Raw genomic sequence first — 6,000 nt, 5'->3', positions numbered from 1 at the left:
TTCCCGACCTTTACCTACATCCCACAACCGCGGCGAACTGCCGTTTCTTTTCTCCACCTTTCGAAAGGTTTGGCCGGAACCACACACCTCCACCCACCAGACAACGACGAGAGGGAGCTCCACTGACGCACGCGTTGGGATTTTCGGCGTTGTTTTGCTTCCGTGCGACACAGTTTTCCGCGCCCTGGCGATCACGCGAGAGCACCCAGACCGATTACGTTTGGCACCGGTGGCCATTGGTGTTTGCCCGCGGCCATTGTTTCGTTTTTCCGACGCTGCCGACGGTTCGTGTTCGTGTTCGTGTGTAAACGCCTTTGCTCCTTCTATGCTGCGCCCGTCGAGTGCTTTTTCCTTCGGTTTTATCGGTGCCAGTTGGCCAACCAGCCTTTCCAAATGGATCCATTTCCATTATTTCATTTTCCGAGTTCCATTTGGGGCCTGGGTTGGAGGGGGGGAAAGGGGTACACGGCTACGAGCGGTGGAAAAATATTTTTTCCCTCTACAACGCCCGAGGCACCCAACCACGGTCGTGTGCCGGTAATTCAATTCCCAACCAGTTGCAAACGTTTGAACGCCAAAGTTTTTCGTAAATCAATGTCAGGGTTTTATGGGCGTTGGGAAATATGGGGCGTTTGGGTGGCCGAAAACGACCGAGGGGCGGTCCTGAGAGGGTTGGTATGAAAAACGAACCCCCGGGCGGTTTGCTTTTGAATGGGTTAACCAGCGTGGTGTAGAGATAAGCGGTCGCATGGAATGGATGTGAGCCGGGAAACTGCGGCCACGAGTAAAGTTTTGACCTGTTTGGTGCATTTTTTTCCTCCCCCCGGCTTGGGCAGGTCAGGAGGCAGGTGTTTCGGAGTTTATGTTTGAAGGTTTTCTTTTTTTTTGTTGTTGTTTTAATGCTCCCCAAACGGTCGACCCGAACGGCGTGACAGTAGTGTGCCACTATGGTGGTTTTGTTGATAAGCTAAACATTTCACAGTTTGCTCGCGGAACTCCCACGGTAAACTTTGTGCATTGTTTTGGGTTGCATTGGATGCCTGAAGTTTGGTGATGGAGGGGCCGGCGCGATGGCGTGGGTCTGTTTGTGTTTGACACTTATGTTTGCTTAGGTTGCTGTCGGTTGGAATGTGCTTGGAAGAGTAGTCGTCGGAGCGCATTGATTGATAGTTAAGCTGAGGCAAGAAGTAATTTAAACGGCTATTTCGTTGGTATGTGGATGCGAGAGAGAGAAAAATAAGGAGGTATAGTGAGAACTATTTACTGTTTGAATATTTAACTTTATAAATATAGGGCAGAGATGAAAGAGAAAGAAATTGTTTTTTCAATTATAACATTATCGAATAAGTAGGATTATTCTTGTAAAAACATAAAACAATCCACTCATTAGTCAAGTATTTCAAATGTTATGACAGGATTGTTCTACGTTACCCTTCGCTTGATCTACAAAAAACTTGTTGTAGAATATTTGTATGAATTTTAACTAAAAACGAAACAATTACTTTTACATAAAAAAACTTGGATCTTAAAAATGTTTGTTTTTCCATTCCAATAGTAAAGTAGAAGCTTCCAGGTGTAAAATACTTCAAATTCACTGAGTTATAAATAATTTGATCGATAACTCTGTTTTTCTAAGGTCCTTTTTTAATATGGTATGGTAAATTCGACCCTATTGCTACGATCGATTGGCAGGAAAGGGTTTCTTTTTATTTGTCAAAAAAACCCAGGAAAGATGTCTTACGTCTCTAAAGGGGTATCCGTGTGCTAGTGGGTCAATTTTCCGCCTCGGACCCCCAATTATTAAAAAAAAGAAAAAAAAAACAAATATGAAAACATGCAAACCGACCAATATAAGTTCCCCATAAGTAAACAAATAGGCTGTCCAAAACGATAAAGATTGTAATAAAATAGACCTGGTTATAGTACTCATGGATGTAAAAATACAGGCGATTTGTTACAAGACGTAATGCCGCGAAGGGGGACGACTTAAAAATTATTAAACCAATATTTCTACCTGTCCACGATTACACAACCGCCACATGGCTGTACGGTACGCCGAAGTGGCGCTAATTATTGTCCATGTAAACAGATAACTGATTTGTTCGTTGCGGTACGGTCGAAGGGGGGTAATCGCGGTTGGAAACAGTCGCTGGGATGGTAAATGGCTTCGGTTTTTGCTTGACCACAATCTCCCCAACCAACTCCTCCGGCCTCGAACAAGTGTAACGAAAAAATAAATCTCTTCGTAATCCCAACCGAACACAGGGAAAGGCTGCCTCAGAAATGGGTGGACAGCTCTCGGAAATCACATTTGAATTAATTTCTGCACTATCCCAAACTGCAGCCGAGGACGTGGGGAGGCGTTATGCAGCAAGAGTTTGGGTAGAAATGGGAATGGGAGGTGGTGCCTTCAGAGAAATAAAGCCGTCTCGATAAAGTGACTGGTGCACGCGACAAACGGGTAACATAAACGGTCCCTTTCGGCTGCTGGCAAATGTCACTGGCGGGACATTCGGGAATGGAGAATGATAGCGTTTTAATAGCGCTCGCGTAGGAGATAATTGGGTCCCACGGCGGGGGATAATCTTAACTTTAAAGCAGGGCTGGACAAACCTTTTACTTGAGTTTTGTAGCATGTTTTTAAATGTTCGATTTGAATTTATTATTTTTATGCAATTTATATGTTTATAAATACACAAAAATAAATCAAATTAATGAAAGTGAGGAACAAAATGAAGAATAAATTCTAGTAGGGAAAGGGTTTGATGTCACATTACAGTCAAGTTGCATACGTTCTTTTCGATTTCCTTCAACAGATACCAATCATTTATCTTTTATTTATATTTATATTTATTTGAAGAAATTTGTTCTTTTTCAATAAAATAATATACTTTTCAATCCCTGATTTACCAAAAGGGCAGTTCCAGTCAAGAACAGCAATGGCTCGGACTGAAGCTTGGAGTGCACAACATCATTCCAACCCACAATACTGCCGCTTGTACTGGTAAATCCCGACACACCCAAACCGCAACCCACCATCGGAACGCTTTCTGTCCGCTTTGCAGACCGCCCTTCGGGGTGACGGGGCCAATTTTGTAAAGCAAACACGATAAATTTTATGCCTCATCGAACGGGTCGACTGCAGCACAACGCTCGTTACCGACTGCAATTGGGCCCAGGAGGAGGAGATGGCAAGCGTTAAGGAAAAGGCACGAGAAATCGTACCGGGCCGAATCCTCGTGGCTTTCAACGGTACGAACTCCGGAACAACTTTCGGCAGTTTGATGTTGGGGGGGAAAAAGCTGAAAAGAAAACAACACTGCACCAGACATATAAAATGTAATAAAAACACCACCTCCACCACCTCCAGCTATTGGAAACGGTTTCGAGAGTGTCCGATACCCAAGCAGGACCTGCAGGGTCCGGTGCGTTGCCACTGGAAGAGACCTTTCCAGTGGCTCGAGGCTTGTGGTACGATGTGTTTTTTTTTCGGTCGGTTCGAAACTGAAAACACCACCGAGCGATGGTCCTGCCTCCGTGCGATAGTCGAGGATAGTTCCACCAAAGCAAGGCGTCCATCGTCGAGCTCGTAACGCATTACGACGCGGCAGAGAAAAAGTATTCAGAGCGTACGAACGCCGACGTTCCATAACTGCCCGTAGCACAATTTTAGTAAATGCATTTTCCCAACCACCCTTCTCCTTCTGCCCCATCCAACCAGTTCGCCTCGATAAACAGCTTTTCCGTAAGGCGCAGAAAGGCGATGCTGATGGGTGCACCGGAACCGGATCTCACCACCGGGCGCCAGTTGTTGCGGGGCCCCGGGTCCGTTCCGCTCGGTAAGGCGATGAAAGAGATGTTGCGAAAATAGATTTACAATTTATATCACAATTAGTTTGCACGGCATAAGGTTCTCCAGGGTGTGAGGTGTTTATTTACTCACCTCATTATAACGCTCGGCTCTTCGCGGGGGTAACAACAAGCGCCCGGAAAAAGGGAAAGGTCCTACCCAGATTGTGTTGCCTGTTGCTTCAAAATCTGCCCCGAAGCGTATTCTCCTCAACGAAAAAAATGCTTTTCTACCGATCATTACCGACGTAAATTGTGGCATTTAAAGGTTGCGGGTTGGGGTCTATGCGTCAGCCAATCTGAACATTTTCTAACGTTGGGAGTTCTCTACCTTGGAGCAGTATTGGTGGAGCACACGCAAGCCTCGTATGACTCACAGTCCGCAGGGTCACTGGGGGGAATTCGTCTAGTCCACCCGGTGGAGTGTGAATGGTTGATTTCCGTTCAAAGGGAGTCCTAATGTGCCTCCATCCTATGCCCGGGTTCGATCTAACAAATGGATAATGTCGTGTCCTCAAGGACGCACGAGTAGTCGCTTGGATATCGGAGCGCCAGTGTGTCGCCGATGGTTTTTTTCTTCTTCTTCTCTCTTCACTGGTGGACCATTCGAGGCCAGGTTCGGACCACGGTTCGGTCAGTGGTAGGAACTCTTCCGCGCGCAAAAGGTGTGAACGCGAGTGTACTCCCGCCCTCGGGCTTTGGCTGTTCGAAGTTCGAAGCGGATGCAATTTTCGGTGCTTGTTGATTGCTTGGGCTCGAGAGAGGGGACAGAGCGTGAACTGGTTTTATTTTGCTAGAGTGGACTATACATTTTTTTTTATTATTGGTTGATCTTAGCGAAGGTTTTTTGTGGACGAGATGAAACCGTGAGGGTGTTTGGTAAGCTACCGAGGGCCACTGGCATTGCTGTTGGAGGTTACTCTAATTTCTTTAAAGCGTATCAGTGTGGCGTATGTTGTTGGCTACGCTATAAATAGTGTGTAAAGGTGTTGACGTGCATAAAGATTGCGTAATCGTTGAAAATAAACGGAAAATGCTTTAATTTTGAATGACATTTTACCGCAACAAAGGTTAAACGTCGGATCAAATCAGGTTGTAGGATTTGTTGAGCTTTAATTAAATTACTAAATCACAAGACGGATGTTTCAGAGTTCAGTCCAAATGATAGGTAGCATTTTTTCAACGTGCCCCAGTCCCAGTTTGATCGATTGAAAAGCAGTGACAACACCCAGACGGCAAAAGGGATCGAGCAGACAAACCGTATGGCCAGTCCAACCACGGACGCTGGCACAGAAAAAAAAACACGAACCGATCGACCGAAATTCCGATCCAATTCCAACGCCGGGCGTGACGAATTATCTCCTTATTAAATACATTTTCCTCCCAACCGTGCGGGTCTCTCCTCTCCCATGGGGCGGCACCTTTCGTTTGAGTGGGTCCACTATGTTGTTTTTTCCTTTGCTGTCCCTCCGACGGGTGGCATTTTTCTTCTGCCTTGTTTCTGCACGGCCGAAAGTGGGGTTTAAGGTGTGCCTGACTGGCCTCGTTGGACGCGGTGAGATCGCTGCACGGAATCCGATTGCATTGCAGTAGTGACTCACTTATGGTGGTTATGGCTCGCGCATAAAGAAACGTAAGCAAGTAAGGTTTCGGTTCAACTTGTGGTTCACTTGGCGAGTGGTTGTTGCACCATCTTTCGACGTCCCTTGAAAGGACGGGCGGCGTTGGTGTCCCTACGTTCATCTTTTCGTAACAGTCGATGGTACCTTTTCTCATTAAAACACGAGCATTCTTTAAGAAGCTGATGTGTTTTTCAAAAAGATCTTGCAAAGTTACCCACAACATCGTCGACCCAAAACCAAATGATACAAAATAAGGGCCTATCCTAGAGGCCGCCTTGTACATTCGTCAATCATTATCAAACGAAAGGAAAGGCTTCCGATGCACAGTACGACGTAACATCGGCCATAGAATGACGAATAGAGTAAATCCCTGCGATCGATTCATTAATTGAGACCGTTTTAATGGTTCGCTGGTGTAAATTCACCACACCACTATCCGTCCCCCCCAACACAGAACCTTTCGGACGGTTGGCAAGGTGTCACTTTTCATTGCCGGAAATAATGCAAATTCTAGGCCGTTGGGCCGTCC

This window comes from Anopheles coustani, chromosome 2, assembly GCF_943734705.1.
Source record: "Anopheles coustani chromosome 2, idAnoCousDA_361_x.2, whole genome shotgun sequence".
Classification (NCBI taxonomy): Eukaryota; Metazoa; Arthropoda; class Insecta; order Diptera; family Culicidae; genus Anopheles; species Anopheles coustani.
The sequence above is the reverse complement of the archived record's forward strand: the minus strand, read 5'-3'. Positions refer to the sequence as shown.